Here is an 18,957-nt window from a genome sequence, read left to right as displayed (position 1 = left end):
TGTGTGCTTATGTGTGCATGTGAATGTGTATGTAAATATATATTTTTTCTGGGATATGTATGGCACTGAATGATCACACAGTCACTCATTGTTTTGTTAATTCAACATATATTTTTAAAGGATTTATTGTATTAGAGGATATATATTAATTGCTGAAGATTATATAAAGTTAAATATAAACCCCTTTCCTTTAAGATCTCATAGCTTAGTTTATATAAGAAACAAATTACTTAAGTCTAATCAAGATCAAAAGTATTTTGTGTAATCAATAAAGCTAGTAACTTTGGTGTCAAGAACAACAATATAAAAAGACAAAGACAAAAAACATAATGAGAGCCAGAAATAAAATAAGAATGAAAGGAAGTGAATAGGGCTGAAATCTGGTTCCTGGAGCATGTAGTGGCAGCCAAGAGTTTGCCTACTGAAAAGAAATAAATATTAAATATGTTCCACAAAACAACCACAACCAAATAACAGAATGGCCGGAGTAAATCCTTATTTATCAATAATATCATTGAATGTAAATGAACTAAACACTCCAATCAAAAGACATAGAGTGGCTGAATGGATAAATAAACAAGAGCCGTTGATTTGTTGCATACAAAAAATACACTTATGAAGACACTGAAGACCATTATGTTAAGTGAAATAAGCCAGGCACATAGAGTAGAAATAAAGGAATGGAAAAATATATTCCATGCCAGTGGAAATCATAAAAGAGTAGGAGTTGCTAAACTTATACCAGACAAAATATATTTCAATACAAGAAGTGGAAGAGACAAAGTCTGTATTACTCAGTGTTCTCTAGAGGGGCAGAACTAATAGGCCAGATGTATGTACGAGGAAGTGTCAATTAAGGAGTTTTGACTCACATGATCACAAGGTGAAGTCCCACAAAAGGCAGTCAAGGAAGTCAGTCCGAGTCACAAAACCTCAAAAGTAGGAAAGCCAACAGGTGTAATCTTCAGTATGTGGCTGAAGGCCCAACAGCCTCTGGAAGATCACTGATGTATTTCCAAGAGTCCAAAAACTGAAGAAGTTGGAGTCTGATGTTCGAGGGCAGGAAGTATCCATTGCAGGAGGAAGATGAAGACCAGAAGACTTGACAAGTCTGCTCTTCCACCTCCTTCTGCCTGCTTTATTCTAGTCATGTTGGCATCTGACTAGATGGTGCCCACCCAGATTGAGGGTGGGTCTGCCTCTCCCAGTTCACTGACTCAAATGTTAATCTCTTTTGGCAATACCCTCGCAGACATATCCAGGAACAATACTTTGCATCCTTCAATCCAATCAAGTTGATACTCAATATTAACCATCACAGGTCATTATATAACGATAAGTGGATCACTTTAGAAAAAGGATAAAACAATTGTGTGTATATAAATATATATATATCAAGCACTGGAAGACTCAGCTGTATAAAGCAACTATTATGAAAGCTAAAGAGTAAATGGACTCATGAACTCATCATTTTTTATGGCTGCATATTAAGAAAGTTTACAGCAATAAATGTTTACATCTAAAAAAAAAACAAAAGATCACAGAAACAACCTAACTTTATACCTCAAAGAACTAGACAAAAAATTAAAGCAAATCCAAATTTAGCAGAAGAAAGAAAATAATAACCAAAAAGAAGTAAACCAAAAACTAAACAGAAAAACTAGAAAAAAATGACAAAACTAAGACAGTAATTTTCAAACAGTAAATTAAATTGATGAACTCCTAGCTAAACTAAGAGAAAAACAAGTATTAAATAAATCAAATAAAAAAGAAAGGAGAGACATTGCAACATATGTTTCAGAAACAAAAAGAATCAAGTCTATTATGACCAATTACATGCCAACAAATTGGATAAACTAGGATAAATAAATATATTTACTGAAACATACAACCAACCTTAAACTAAGAAAAAATAAATAGCCTGAGTAGAATGATAAAGCAGGGGCTTAAATTAGCAATTAAAACCTCCCAATAACAACAACAACAACACAAAACTCCAGGGCCAGATGGCTTTATGGATCAATTCTATCAATTATTCAAAGAAGATTAATAAAAACCTTTCTTCAACTCTTGTTTAATAAAAGGAGAGAGAATACATTCAAGCTCATTTTATAATATCAGTATCATCCTGATATCAAAGTCAAACAAAGACACAAGAAGAAAAGAAAGCCACAGGCCAATATCTCAGATAAACATAGATGCAAAAATTTTCAATAAAGTTCTAGAAAAATAAATTGAATAACACATAGAAAATATTGTACTTCATGATTAAATGAATGCAAACTTAGTTTAACAAAAGCAAATCAATCAATCTGATACACCACACTATCAGAATAAAATACAAAAACCACATTATTATCTCATATGCAGAAAACACATTTCATGAAATTTAATATACTTTCATAATAAAAAAAAAACTTTTCAATGAATTAGACATAGCAGTAAAGTTTCTCAACAAAATGAAGGCTATATAAGAGAATCCCACAACCAGCATCATAACAAATGTAGGAAAACAAAAAGTTTTTCCAGTAAGATTCAGTACAAGTGTGTCCACTCTCATCACTTCTATTTAACATAGCACTGGAAGTACTAGTGAGAGTAATCAGTCAAAACAAAAGGAGATAAAATCATTCAGACTGGATAGAAAGAAGTAAATTATCCATGTTCATGGAGGTGATCTTCTGTGTAAAAACCCTAGAGGAGAATTGGCAGCAAGATAGTCCACCACAAGTAGGTAGTGTACATACTGTTCTCACAGAGGAGACAGAATAGCAAGTAACCATTAGCTCTTCAAGTGAATTGTCTAGGAGACCACTTTGGGATTTATCAAGGAAGCAACAGAAACCCATGGAGAGCAAGGAGGAAAAAGGCAGGACAGTCACCTACCTGGAATTGGTGCAAAGACAAGGCAGACTCCCCACTGTGGGGAAAGGGTGAGTGAGAGCCCTCAGGGACCCACAGTTCTGCCATGGATTTTTGCAATCCTGACACAGGAAATTCCCACTGACTCAGTATGTCCAGACTGACACAGAGCTCTGTGTAGAGTCTGGGCAAAGCTGCCACTTAACCCCATGTAGACCCTTAAGAGCCTTAGATTCCTGAGCACCCTGACACTTGATGCCCATAGCTCTACCAACAAGAAAGGCCAGGCTCTTATGTACCCCCAGGATAGCGGCTGCATCCACAGTGCTGAGGACCAGATGGACTACAAGCCTCACCTCTGTTGTACCTTCCCAGGCTAAGCCCACCGGCCTGGGACATGAGCACAGCCAGCCCATCCAAATGTGAGCACTCCAGCTGACTGTGGCACTCCATTTCTGAGACAGAGCTCCCTCCAGCAAAAAAACAGCCCTGCTATAATTGCGGCAGCTGCAGCCCCCTCCCCCTAGAGCCCTCAGGGAGGGGAGGGAGTAAAGACTCCCAGAACTATCTGAATCTTTTAGTGCACTGCATCTGCCACACAGAAAAGTGGCCAGACTGTTTTCTACCTGGGTTCCTGTTTCTGCTACTCCTAACAAGGCAGTGCCTTTTGATCTAAGTTCCCACTTCAGTAACTCTACCCCTGTCTGATAACTTCACTTGGAAGAAGCTCTGTGTTTATCTGAGATGTTATTCCCAGAATCAACTGATAGGCTGTCTGCCCTTTCTACTGCAGTGTTATCTGCCCTTGCTGTACTCAGGCTGTGGAATGAACAAAGATCCTGATCACTTTGCTTATATCTCTAGGATGCTACAGCCACCCTATGGAAAAGGGACGAGTCTCTATTCCCTTTGAGCTTCCCAGTCCCCTGCTCTTTATCAGGCAGGGCCTGCAGCTTGGGCCTGAAGAGCAGCTACCCCACTCTCAGCTGAACATTCTCATGGGCAGTGTCTGTGTGCCTCTCTGTAGTGGAGTTCCCAGAGGCAACTGACAGCTCATCTGCCACTGCTGCTCCAGTGGTAACTTCCCTTTCTGTCGTGGGGCTGATGAAGAAATAATAACCCTGAATGTTTTATTCACACTTCCAGTACACCAAAGCTGCCCTACAGGGAGAAGACCAGACTGTCTTCCCTGTGAGCACCCCAATCCCCTCGCTCTGCACTAGGCAGGGCCCTTGGATTGATCCTGCAATGCAGCTACCCCACCCCAGGTTGATGATTCCGATTGACAGTAGCTCTGCATTTCTCTTGGGTAGAGCTCTCAGAGACAAGTGACAAGCCCTGTGCCATTGCCACCACCAAAGTCCCCACGCCTGCTTCCCTCAATCTGAAGAGGGAACAAAGAGCCTGAGCTCACCTGAGGGCTGCAGTGCATAACCGGGAAGTGCCAAACCAAAATCTGTGGCCAGCACTTGAGCAGAAGAGGAGCCCATACTCTCAGAACACTGAGAGGGAACATGGCTGCAAAGATGAGGAAATACAGAGAAGTGGGATGGCTAAGTAAGAGCCTATTCACCAGCCCTTATGCTTAAGTGCCATCTATTGGATCACAGACAAAACTTCAACATCAAAAATGCTTTGCTAATATAAATGCTGTGAAACCAAATAATTCAACCACAATTAAAGACTCTGCACAAAGACTCAGCACTATTAAAACATCCAAAATTGAAGTCAACTAACTATACTCAAATTACAGGACAGTTAAGGAACATCAGCACACAGGGACAAGACAGAACCAGCATAAGAACTCTGGCAATTCTAAAAGTTAGAGTGTAGTGTCTTCTTACTTCTAAATGACTTAGCTCCCTAGCAATGGTTCTTAACCAGTCTGAATAACAATGAAGATCATCAAGACACCGGAGAAATTTGAAACCCAATCCAAGGAATTTAAGGAATCCAATAAAACAATACAAGAGGTGAAAAAGAAAATTACCATTTTAAGAAAGAATTGAACTGATCTGATAGAGCTGAAAAACTCATTTCAAGAATTTCAAAAGATAATTGGCAGTATTTATTGCAAAATACACTAAGCTGCGGAAAGCAACTCAGAGCACAAAAACCAATTCTTTGAATCAACTCAGACACATATAACAAAAAAATTGTTTTAAAAAATAAACAAAATCTCTGAGGAATATGAAATTATGTAAAAAGTTTAAATGTACAACTCATTGGCACCACTGAAGGAGAGGAAGAGCGAGCAGGCAACGTGGAAAACATATTTAAGGATATGTTCCATAAAAATTTCCTCAGTCTCACTAGAGAGGTTAAAATGCAGGAAATTCAGAGAAATTCTAAGAGATAATGCACAAGAGGATCATCCTCAAGTCACATAGTCATCAGATTCTCCAAGGTCTAGTGAAAAAAATTTTTAAAGACAACTAGAGAAAAAGGACAGTTCACCTACAAAGGAAACCCCATCAGGTTAACAGCAGACTTGTCTGCAGAAACCCTGCAACAACCCAGAAGAGATTGGGGCCTCTTTCCAGAATCCTTAAATAAGATAAATCCAAATAAGAACTTTGTATACAGTCAAACTACGCTTCAAAAAATGAAGAAAAGATAAAATAATTTTCCAACAAACCAATACTGAGGGAATTTGTTACCACCACACCTGCTTTACATGAGGTCTTTAAGGAAGTGTTAAGCATGGAAACATAAAACTGTTTCTGGCCACCAGAAAAACACATGTAAGTACATGGGTCATTGACAATATAAATCAAGTGTATATAACAACCAGCTCATAGTGCGTGGCAGGATCAAACATGTACACATGAATGTTAACATTGAATAAAAACAGGTTGAATGCTTCACTCAAAAGTCACAGAGTGGCAAGTTGGATAAGAAAGCAAGACCCAAATCTATGCTGTCCTCAAGAGACCCATCTCACAAGGAAGGACACCCATAGGCTCAAAGTAAAGAATAGAAAAAGATCTATCAAGCAATCGGAAAATAAGAAAAAATCAGGGATTGCTATTCCTATTTCTAGCAAAACAGTCTTTAAAAGTACAATGATCAAAAAAAGACAAAGAATGGCCTTACATGGTGATAAAGGTTTCAATTCCACAAGAAAATGTAGCAATCCTAAATATATAAGCCCCCAACAATGGAACACCCAGGTTCATAAACAAGTTCTTAGAGACCCACAAAGACACCTAGATAACAACACAATAATAATGGGAAATGTCAACACACCACTGAGAGTATTAGACAGATAATTGAGGCAGAAAACTAACAAAGGTACTTGGGACCTAAACTCAACACTTGACCAACTGGACCTATCAGACATCTACAGAACACTCCATCCAACAACAGAATTTATGTTTTCCTTTTTTGCACATGCTGCACACTCTAAAACTGACTATGCACTCAGTAAATACAAAGCAATTCTGAAAAAATTAAAAATCTGAAATTATACTGCCTACACTCTTGGACCAGAGTGCACAGATACAAAAAAAAATCAATACCAAGACTTCTCAAAACCATACAATTACATGAAAATTATGCAACCTGCTCCCAAATGACTTTTGGGTAAACAATGAAATTAAGGCAGAAATCAAAAATTTCTTTGAAAATAATGAAAACAAAGATATAACACACAACATACCAGAACCTTGGGACACAGCTAAAGCTTTGTGAAAAGGAAAGTTTATAGTGCTCAACACATATCAAGAAGTTAGAAAGATCTCAAATCAACAACCCTACATCACACCTGGAGAAAATAGAAAAACAAGAGCAAACCAATGCCAAAACTAGCAGAACAAATGAACTAAAAATCAGAGTTGCACTGAATTAAATGGGAAAAAAATACAAAAGATCAATGAAACCAGCAATTGGCTCTTTGAAAATAAATAATAGCTAGATTAATTAAAAAAGAAAGAAGATCTAATAAACACGATGAGAAATGAAACAGAGGATATTACTATTAAACCCACAAAAATACAAAAAAACCCTCAAAGATTATCGTGAGCACATCTACGTACACAAACCAGGATACCTAGAAGAAATTAATAAATTCCTGGAAATATACAACCTCCTGATATGGTTTGAATTTGTGTCTCCACCCAAATCTCATGTTGAATTATAATCCCCAAAGTTAGAAGAGGGGCCTAGTGGGAGGTGATTAGGTCATGGGGGAATTTCCCCTTTGCTGTTCTCCTAATAGAGATCTGGTTGTTTAAAAGTGTGTAGCACCTACCCCATCTCTCTCTTCCTTTTGTGCCAGACCTGTAAGATGTGCCTGCTTCTCCTTCATCTAACACCATGATTGTAAGTTGCCTGAGGCCTCCCCAGAAGCATAAAACTGTACAGCTTGAAAATCATGAGCCAATTAAACCTCTTTTCTTTATAAATTACACAGTCTCAGGTAGTTCTTTACAGAGTTGCGAGAACAGACTAATATACCTCTCAAGTTCAAACCAGGAAGAAACTGAAACCTTGAATAGACAAATAATGAGTTCCAAAACTAAATCAGTAATAAAGGAAAAAAAAAAAAAAACACAAAAAAACTAAGACTAGAAAATGCCCTGGACCAGACGGATTGACAGCATAATAATACTAGACGTATAAAGAAGAGCTAATACCATTATTATTGAAATTATCCAAAAAATGGAGGATAAGGGAATTCTTCCTAACTCATTCTATGAGGCTAACATTATTCTAATACCAAAATCTGCCATAGACACAATAAAAAAAAATTCAGGCCAATATCCCTGATGAACATAGATGTAAAAATCCTGAGCAAAATTCTAGTGAGCTAAATCCAGCAGCACATCAAAAAGCTAATCCAACAAAATCAAATAGATTTCATTCCTTGGGTGCAAGGATGATACAAAAATGCAAATTAATAAATGTGATTCATCACATAAACATAAATACAAACAAAAACCACATGATTATGACAATAGATGCAGAAAATATTTTTTGATAAAATTCAGTATTCTTCATCATAAAATCTCTCAACAAACTATGCATGAAAGGAACATATCTCAGAATAATAAGAGCCATCTATAACAAACCACAGCCAAACGCATAATAAATGGACAAAACTGGAAGCATTTTCCTTTAGAGCCAGAGCAAGACAAGGATGCCAACTCTTACCACATCTAATCAATATAGTACGGAAAATCTAGTCAGATAAATCAATCAAGATAAATAAATAAAAGGCATCCAAAGATGAAGAGAGGAAGTCAAACTATTCTTGTTCGTAGAAGATGTAATTCTATATCTAGAAAATTCCTTAATCTCTGTAGAAAGCCTTTGAGATCTGATCAACAACTGCGGGAAAGTTTCAGGATAAAAAAAAAAGTCAATGTACAAAAATCAGTAGCATTTCTATACATCAGTAATGTCCAAGCTGAGAGCCACATTGAAAACATAATCCTGTTGACAACAGCCATAAAAAGAATTAAATACCAAGGAATACTGCTATCCAGGCAGGTGAAAGATCTCTACAAGAATTACAAAACAATGCTGATAGAAATCAGAGACAAATCAAAAAACATTCTATGCTCACAGATAGGAAGAATTAACATTCTTAAAATGGCCATACTGTGCATAACTCAAAATAACAAGAGCCATCTATGACAAACCTATAGCCAACATCATACTGAATGGTCAAAATCTGAAAGCATTCACCTTGAGAACTGAAACAAGACAAAGATACTCACTCTCATCACTCCTATTCAACGTAGTACTGGAAGTTTTAGCCAGATAAATCTGACAGGACAAAGAAATAAAAGTCATCTAAATGGGAAGCAAAGAAGACAAATTGACTCTCTTCTCAGATGATATAGTTCTTTGCCCAGAAAGCCTCATTGTCTCTGGCCAAAGGCTCCCAAATCTGATTAGCAACTTTAGCAATGCATTAGGATACAAAATAAATGTAAAAAAAGTCAATAGAATCTCTATACATCAATAACGTCCAAACTGAGGGCCAAAGCAAGGAAACTATTCTATTCACAATAGCCTCAAATAAACTAAGATACCTAGGAATACAGCTAACTGGAGAGGCAAAAGATATCTGCAAGAATTAAAAAAACACTGCTGAAAGCAATCAGAGGTGACAAAAACAAATGAAAAGAATTATGTGTGCATAGATAAAAAGAATCAATATTGTTAAAATGACCATATTGCAAAAAGCAATTTACAGATTAAATGATATTCCCATCAAATTACCAATGACATTTTTTACAAAATTAAAAGATAAAAGCTATTCCAAAATCCATTTAGAGTAAAAAATGAGCCAAAATAGCCAAGGATCCTAAGCAAAAGTACAAATCTGGAGGCATCACATTTCTTCACATTAAACTATTCTACAAGTCTACAATACCTAAAACAGTATGGTACTACCACAGAAAATAGACAAGTAGACCAACACAATAGAATAGAGAATTCAGAAATAATGCCACACGTATACAACCAGCTGATCTTGAGAGAAGCTGACTATAGCAGAAAATAGGAAAAGAACTTTCCAATTAATAAATATTGCTGTGATAACAGGCTAGCCATATGCAGAAGAATTAAACTGAACCCCCACCTTTTACCATATACCAAAATTAGTGCAAGTTGGATTAAAGATTTAAATGTAAATCCTAAAAATACAAAAATTCTAGAAGAAAATCCAGGAAACACCATTCTGGACATCAACTCTGGCAAAGACTTTATGGTGAAGATTTAAAAAAGAATTTCAACCTAAACAAAAGTAGACAAATGAGGCCTAATTAAACTAGATAGTTTCTGCACCACAAAATAAAATATCAACAGAGAAAACAGATAACCTACAGAACAGGATAAAATTTTTGCAAAATGTGCATCTGACAATCATTTAATATGTAGACTCTATAAGAAAATTTAACTATTCAACAAGTAAAAAAAAAAAATCCCACTAGAAATAAGCAAAAGACGTAAACAGATCCTTCTCAAAAGAAGACATACATATGGACAATAGCATATAAAAAAAGTTCAACATAACAGCACTATCATTAGGGAAATACAAATCAAAACAATGAGATACTACTTCACACTAGTCAGAATGGTAATCATTAAAATGTTAAAACAAAAAAACAGATGTTGGTGAATCTGCAGAGAAAAAGCAAAACTTATACATTATTGGTAGAAATGTAAATTATCTCAGTCCCTCTGGAAAACATTTTGGATATTTCTCAAAGATCTTTAAACCAAAGTACTATTCAACCCAGCAGTTCCATTACTACATATAAATTTAAAAGAAAATAAATTGTTCTACCAAAAAGACTCATGAACTCATATGTTTATTGCAGCATTACTTACAATAGCAAAATTATGAAATCAACCTATGTGTCTGTTAACATTGAATTGGATAAAGAAAGTGTAATCCATATACACCACAGAACACTACACAGCCATAAAATGAATAATCTCATGTCCTTTCAAGAAACATGTATGCAGCTGGAAGCCATTATCCTAAGTGAATTAATGCAAGAACAGTAAACCAAATAACACATTCTGGGGGGAGCCAAACCTTGAATACACATGAACACAAAGCAGGGCACATGGACTCCAGGGCCTACTTGAGAGTAGAGGGTGGGAAGAGGGTGAGTATTAAAAATCTACCTGTCAGTCACTATAAACATTACATAGGTGATGAAATATTCTGTACAACAAACTCCAGAGACACATTATTTACCTATTAAGAAGTCTTCATATATACCACCTGAACTTATGATAGAAGAAAAAATAAAATAAAATTTAAAGATTCCATTTAAAAAGTTAGAAGTAATAAGAAAATTGTATGTAATTTGCAGGATAAAAAATTGACATACAAAAATCAGTTTTGATTTTACAGTAATAATTATCTGAAGAGAAAGTCAAGAAAATAATCTCATGTGCAATATTATTATAAAATGAAATACCTTGAAATACATTTAAGATGGCAAAATATTTGTACACTGAAATGTATATGACATTGATGAAAAATCTTGACAAATACACCAATACATAAAAATACATTGTTTTTATGAATTATAACAATTACTATTGTTAATATATGCTTACTGTCAAAAGCAGTCTACAGATTCAAAGCATTATCTATCAAAATTCTAATTGCATTCTTCAAACAACCCAGGTCCCAGATGCCACAGTAGTTTTGTGAGTCCCTGAGACCAGATCTGGTTCCATAGCCACCTTGAGTGCCTGAAATCTGGAACTCAGTGCCAGTGTGGCTGTCCAGGGCTATGTTGGAGTTGCTGCCAAGAAGGAACCCCTCCACCAGGACTCTCACCCATGGGGAAAGGAGAACAGGAGAAACCCAACATCTTGAGATTCCTAATAGGCTACGCTGTCATCACTGCCACAAACTCTTTTAGCCTATGCCACTGAGGCACCTGCTGTATTCATTAATGCTTACTGTAGCTAATAGAGATGCAGAGACTACACTACTGCACCCACCCAAAACTGGAGCCACCTCACCTTAACAAACTGGTATCATTTTACCCAAATGGCAGTGAATATCTTTTCCCATGGAAGACAGTCTAGGTCAAGAAAAGGTGACTGCATCATTGAATGTGCAGACATCAACATAGGGACATATCAAACATGAGAAAAACAAAGAATAATGACATTACTGAAAAAGCATAATAATGACCTATTAACTGACCCAAGGAAATGCAGATCTTTGAATAGCCTAAGAGGAAATTAAAAATAATAGCTCTTAAGGAATCTCAGCAAGATACAAAAAAATGCAGATACACCGTTTAATATTTGGGAAATTATTTGTGAACAAAATAAGACATACAACAGAGAGTTAGAAATCATAAAAAGGGAACCAAACATAAATCCTGGAGCTGAATAATACAATGAATGAAGTGAAAAAATGCAATCAAAAGCTTCAATAGTATACATGATCAAGTAGAAGAACCTGTGAAGGTTAAGACAGGTCTTTTGGAATTATTCAGTCAGAGAAAAAAAAAAAGAAAAAATGAATTTAAATGAGTGAAGAAAGCATACGGGATTTGTGAGACACCATTAAGTGAACCAGTGTAGGCACTATAAAAATTTCCAGAAGAGGCAGAGAAAGGGGAATAAAGCTTGTTTGAAGAAATAATGACAGAAAACTTGCCAAATCTTTGAAGAAAAAATAAATATATAAATCAACAAAGTTTAAAGGTTCCCAATACATTAAAGTCAAAGAGATCTTCTCAAAGGCACATTAATATGAAGTCATAAAAAGTCAAAGATAAAGATAATTTTGAAAGCAGCAAGAGAAAAGCAACATGACTTCATACAAGGGTATCCTTGTTAGACCAATCAGTGTATTTCTCAGCAGAAATCTTGCAGGATAAGAGATAACAGTGTTATATATCCAAAGTGATGAAAGTAAAATCCTGCCAACTAAGAATACTATGCCTGGCAAAGTTATCCCTAAGGAATACAAAATGAATACAGTTTTTCTTAGACAAGCAAAATCAAAGGAAGTTTATCACCACCAGACTCATCTTATAAGACATGCTAAAAGTAATTTTTCAAGCTTAAAAAAGATGTTGATGAGTAACAGAAACATATAAAAGTGTACAATTCACTGTAAGTAAAAACACAAATTCATAATACTCTAATACTTTAATGGTCATCTGTAAATCATTTATATCTCTACTACAAAGGTTAAAAGACAAAACTGTTAAAATAATAGCTATAATAAATTGTTAAAGGATATACAATATTAAAAGTGTAAATCATGACATCAAAAACGTTAAATGTAGAGGAAGGGGAATAAAATAGTGAAGTCTTTGTATGTGATTTAAGTTGATATCAGCTTAAAATATACTATTATAAAGCAATCATCAACAAAATGTTGTCTATAGACTAAAGGCAGTCTATAGATTGGAAGAAAATATTTTCAATCCAGTTATCTGATAAAGGATTAAAATCCAAAATACATAAGGGACACTTACAACTCAACAGCAAAATAATAGATGAATTAGTTTAAAAATTGGTAAATGACCTGAGTAAAAATTTTTCTGAAGAAGACATACAGATGGCCAATTAGTATATACAAATGTGTTCAACGTCACTATTCACCAGGAATATGAAATTTAAAAAGACAACCAGATAACACCTCACATTTGTCAGAAAGGATATTTTGAAATGGATAGGGAATAACAAATATTAGGGATGGTATATAGTAAAAGGATTCTTTATATACCTTTCAAAGTGTGAATGTAAATTGGTACGACTATTATGGAAGCAGTATGGAGGTTCCAATAATATTGGAAATATAAATATCATATGATCTAGCATTTTCTTTTCTGGGTATGTAGTCAAAGAAAGTGAAATCAGTGCCACATAAAACTACATGCACTCCCAGGTTCATTGCAGCATTATTCCTAATAGGCAAGATATGAAACAACCTAAGTGTCATTCTTTAACAGATTAATAGATAAATGAATTATAATAGAATATTATTCAGCCTTAGGAAAAAGGAAATCCTACCACCTGTAACAATGTAAATGAAACTGGAAGACATTATGCTAAGTAAAATAAATCAACTTCAAAAGACAAATGCTTCATGACCTCACTTGTATGTGATATCTAAGAAACTTAAACACATAGAAACAGAGTAGAAAGGTGGCTACCATAGGTGGGGAGTTGGGAGAAACTGGAAAATACTGGTCAAAAAGTAAAACTTTGCAGTATGTATAATGAATAAGTCTAAGATTTAATATAAAGTATTATAAGTATAGTTAATGCTATTGTATTATATACTAAAATTCTGCCAACAGAGTGGATTTTTTGGTGTTCTTAACACATTAAGTAATGGGTAACTGTGAAGAGATGGATATGTTAATTCATGAAAATCTAGTAATTATTTCACTATGTATATGCACATGAAAACATCATGTTATAAACCTTAAATATATACAATTAATTAATTCAACATCTCTGTCTTCCTTAGGTAAGTTCTGTGACATTCAATTTCTTCAGGTGAAGCATGTAATAATTGGCTTAACTTTGTGATGCAGAGGAGTGTTCGCTTATACTGTTGGACCCTAAGATATAAATGTTTGGGGTTATTTCAAGTTGCGAGTAGATATTGAGCTGAATCCTAGAATTGTGGATGGGACAGATTGCAAATTCCTTGCGAGTAGAAGGATGGGTACAAGTTCTCTCTGGGGTTTTCTTCCTTCCTCAAAATTTTCAAAATGTTTAATAAAGAAGGCACAACCATTACCCTCAACTTGAATTATTGCTAATTATGGAAAAAAAATAAAAACAATTTTTTAAACCTATGTATAAACTAAGTACTGTTGTAAGTTGAGGTATGATATCATTTAATCTTCACAACAATTCTGTAAAATGGATTTCTATCCCCATTTTATAGATGATTAAATAAGGAAAATAAAGTAACAAGTAAACATTTGATAATACTGACAGGTATTATGCTAATTTAGCTAGCTAACCTTGGGCTAAAACTTTGAGGTAATTAGGACCAGCTCATAAATTTGATCTCTCTGTGGCACAATTTGCCTTTGCCTCACTGTTTTTGAGTTACAGGTTGCACCGTAACAACCTCCTCACCAGGGAGAATAGTCAGGATACTGAGGTTTTATCATTGAAATCTTATAGAAATGTGTAAATTCAGTATCAACTGATGGTGAATTTTTATATTAACAAAAGCCTGGTTTTTGTTTATACAAGTTGGTGAGTTTTGTCTGTGTTTACCACAACTGGCAACCAGATATAGCCACTAATCTATCAAATAACTTCTAAATTAAAGAAAGCAGATGTCAGCTGCCTTAACATGACTGGAAATAGAGGAGTATCTTAAGAATAGAAGCTATATGACTCAACAAACATTTATTGACTGCCATTTATGAGATTGGCCATATGTTAGGCACTGGGAATATGCAATAAACAAGAAATGGTTCTTACCATTAAATAGTTCACAACGCAGTGTGAAAGACACACATGTAAACAATTCATCACAACACACTGGAATAATATGCTAGTAAATATATGCACAAAATATTAACATTATATTGACATAGTATAGTAAAGAAAACGATTAATTTGAGGACAATATTTTTTAAAAATGCACAGGAAAAATGATATCTGAATATGACATTAAGGGATGAGTAGGCATTTACCATGAAGATGAGAATAGGAAAAGACAGTAGAGAAACAATTATGTTCAATTGTGCACAGCAGTGTATTGCATGTCTCTGGCTTTTTGTGGGGAAATTACTTATTTGTAGTCTTAAAAATCTGGTTAAACTGTTGTATAAATAGTATAAATAAAGTCATTTTTCACAAAATCAATCTAAGAAGAAAAGTTTGTCTAATTCTATGTATTTTCAGAGAATGAATTATATTGTACCTGGCAGTGTGCTAGGGATTATGAGAAATAATATGCAATATTAAATTCCAAATAGGTCAGAAAATTCTCACATTGGCAGTTTCCAGTATTTTTGTCAGTACAGTAGTTTATTATCACTGTCATTGCACTCCTTGTAATAGTATTTTTGTATATCGCACTGAATTTTGGATTGCTAGAATTGAGCTTATATTACCTGTCATTTAAAAAGTCACTATAGTTATATACTATGTATCATTGTATCTGGAACAACTTTCCCAGAACATTCTTTAGATCACTGATAGAAATGTCACTCCTCACAGTATAATTTTCCTTTTCCGGATTCCGGGAAATATTCATAATTCTTGAAAGGTTATGGCCTAATCCCTGGTTAGCACTACCAAAATAAAAGTACTTTTTAAAAGATGTAAGGGGGGTGGGAAAGTGCAGGGAATGGGAGTAATAAGTGTTACATCTTTTAATTTACTAAACTCTAAACCAATTGAGGCTTAGAGCAAAGTAGCCAGAAAGGTGATTATCATAATGTCAGCTACACTTTGATAAAGAAATACTAGGAGCTCTGCGGAGGCCCCGGGGCTGGAAGCGGAGCCCGAGAGCTTCCTCAGCGCCTCGCTCCCCAGGCTACTCCCCCTGGTGAGGAAGGCCGGCTGGGATGGGTACCCTCTGACCTGGCACTGGAACTGGGCCTGGCCAGAGCCTCGGCGGAACTTCGGCCTCCCGCGCGGGCTTCGGAGCAGCGGCAGGGAGCTGGACCGAGGAAGCCCCCGGAGTCAACCCTCACCCATCCACCGCGGCCTCCAGCCGACCACAATGAAAAAACTAGGATTCAGCGTTAGTGCATTTTACCCCTATCTGGCTGATGCTACAAGGCCGAGGTATAATGGATAGAGGACTGGATTTCAAATCAAGAGAGCCCTACCTGGTTTTGGCATGTATCAACATGATGCCTTTAAGCAAATGTACCCTCTGAGTTTCCTCATCTGCAAATTGTTAATCTGTATCCCTGCTTTACTTGACTAGCTTAAAAAAAGAAAAAAATCACTACTTCAACGGGCTGATGTAAGGAACTCAGCAGGAAACAAAAGTGAAAGCCTAAAGTCTATAGAGACACTAAGAAGATACCAGCATGCCCTTCAATTTAGTGATATCAATGGTGTCCTTAGAACAAGTTCAATTGAGTACACATTTCCTGGTTACTTAAGAGCAAAGCGTTGTTAGGTGCCTATGGAAACAAAGACAAACCACTGATTCCTGTCTCCAAAGTGTTCACCATTGAGCAAGGCAGGTGTGCTACAATAAAAGCAACAGGTCGTGTTAACAAAGGGCTGGGCAAATTCAGAGGACAATGTGATAAATTCCACTTTGGTGAGACTTCAGCGGAAGAAGTAGAAGCTGGGCCTTGAAGATTTGCCTGCTGTGTACCAGACACATGTCTGTGATTCAGAGGACAGCATTGAGTCTGGAGTGTGCAGAAGATAATGAGACTGGAAAAGAAAGCTGAGGCCAGACTCAGAATTTCAGTGCCTCTCTGCCCTTATCCCCTCCAGATAACTCTCCTCGACTACCTTTCTTATTCCCCAAGACCCAGCTCAACCTCTAGCTTCTTTATTAAATCTCCCTGATTACCACCCTTAAAAAAAAAAAGAAAGAAAAAAAAAAAAGAAATACTAAAGAGCATGGGTTAGATTGCTTGGCAACAATTGACTTCCTATTATTGCATCCTGGAAGAATCGTAAGCACAGCTAAACACCTCCAGACCATTCCTGACAGATACAATAATTTAACCACTAACTTTCCTACATGGCTGAAAACAGCAGCATATTCCTTCACTGTTGTTAGTTTTCCTAGAGAAGTGTTGAAGCAAAATCAGGTAAATCATTCCTCCTCCTATAAAGAAGGCAGATGTGTTACAGTAATTAATGTCCTTCCACATGGAAATATGAAGCTAAGGGAAATGAGGTCCTCCCAACATGAATTAACAGAAAACATTGCATATATGTGACAAAAATTAAACTAGAGATACTATATCAATGCTGAAAAGGTTCATAAAACTCCCATATTCATTGAGGATGGATTATCCCCATAAACTTAAAGGCATTAGTGTGGAAAGATAACACAGTGGAGATTTCCTGCTTGGAAACTACAGTTCTTGTACTGTGTTCTATTGGATTAATTTTAATTCCTAGTGGGCACCTTTTAATTAATCGCTCAATTATTTTGGGTTTCTTCATAATAATAGCTCCTCACACACTGTGTCGCAAGCTTTCTTATGTAAGTTGACCCTGTTCTGTTTTTTTTTTTTTTTCTTGAAGAGGTTACTTACAATTTTAAGACTGTACTCTTCTAAGTACTTATTATATATCATACGCTAGTACCTACAAAAAGCCAAGCTGCCTCATGTCTGCATTCAAAGAAATGATCAGTAATCTAAACAAAAACAAAAAGTATTTTTAAGAATTTATTGCAGACTTTTGATCAACTGTCAATGGGATATTTTATTCATAATAAACTATGTAAGTAGCAGCTGCATTTCAAAGTCTGTCCTCTCCAATGTCACTGTATACTCCCCAAGATTCTCTGGCTTTACTGTTTGTTTGTTTGTCTCATTCATCATCCCAAACTTTTAACAGTTCGTTAAAAAAATTATTTAATTCTCCTTAGAAATTAGATGAGGGTAGAGTATCTACAAAAATTATTTGGAAATCTTCTGAATAGGAGATCTGTCTCTTTTTCCCTTATTAAAAATTTTTGTCTGTTATTTAATAGGATTGTTTCCTGATTCCTAAGTTTAGAGAGTTCTTTGTATATTTTGGATACAAGTCCTTTATCAGATATGTGATTTTCAAACATTTTCCCATGTTGTAGCTTGATGTTTTATTCTCCTAAGTGTCCTTTGTAAACCTAATGTTTTGAATTTTGATAAAGTCTAATTTATCAATTATTTATTTCATACTTCATGCTTTGAGTATTATACCAAAAAAAGTCATTATCAAACGCAAGATCACAGGTTTTCTCTCATGTTTTCTTTTAGTAATGTTATACATTTTGCCTTTCCACACAAGCTTATGATTCATTTTATGATAATTTTTATAACGTATATATCTAGGTTCTCTTTTTGCATATCGATGTCTAATTATTGCAATACCAGTTATTTAAAAGACTATCCTTTCTCCATTAAATTGCTATTGTATTTGTGTCAAAGGTCATATGACTATATTTGTATAGGCCTATTTCTGGGCTCTGTATTGTATTCCATTGATTTGAGTCTATTCATTCATCAATACCATGTTGTCTTAATTATTGTAATCTTATAATATGTCCTGAAGTCACATAGTGTGAGTCCTCCAAGTTCGTCCTTCTTCGGTATCATGTTGGCTACTTTATGTCCTTTGAGTTTTTATTTGAACTGTACTGTCACTTTTTCAACAATAATTATAGAAAAATCTTGCAGATTTTAAACCAGATTGTATTTCATCTAGAGATCAAGTTGTATATAATTTACATTTTAACAATTTTGGATCTTCCAACCCATGAACATGGACATCTCTGCACTTATTTATATATTTGCCTTTTGTTTTCCCCACCACTCTTTTGTTGCTTTTGCATATCGTTACAACATGTATTTTGTTAAATTTATACCTAAGCATTTGATTTTGGATGGGGTGCTATGGCAAATTGTATTGTGTTTTAAATGC

The sequence above is a fragment of the Sapajus apella genome, unplaced genomic scaffold (assembly GCF_009761245.1).
Source record: "Sapajus apella isolate SASKATOON/1434 unplaced genomic scaffold, GSC_monkey_1.0 scaffold102, whole genome shotgun sequence".
Taxonomy (NCBI): Eukaryota; Metazoa; Chordata; class Mammalia; order Primates; family Cebidae; genus Sapajus; species Sapajus apella.
This window is presented reverse-complemented; position numbering follows the sequence as displayed.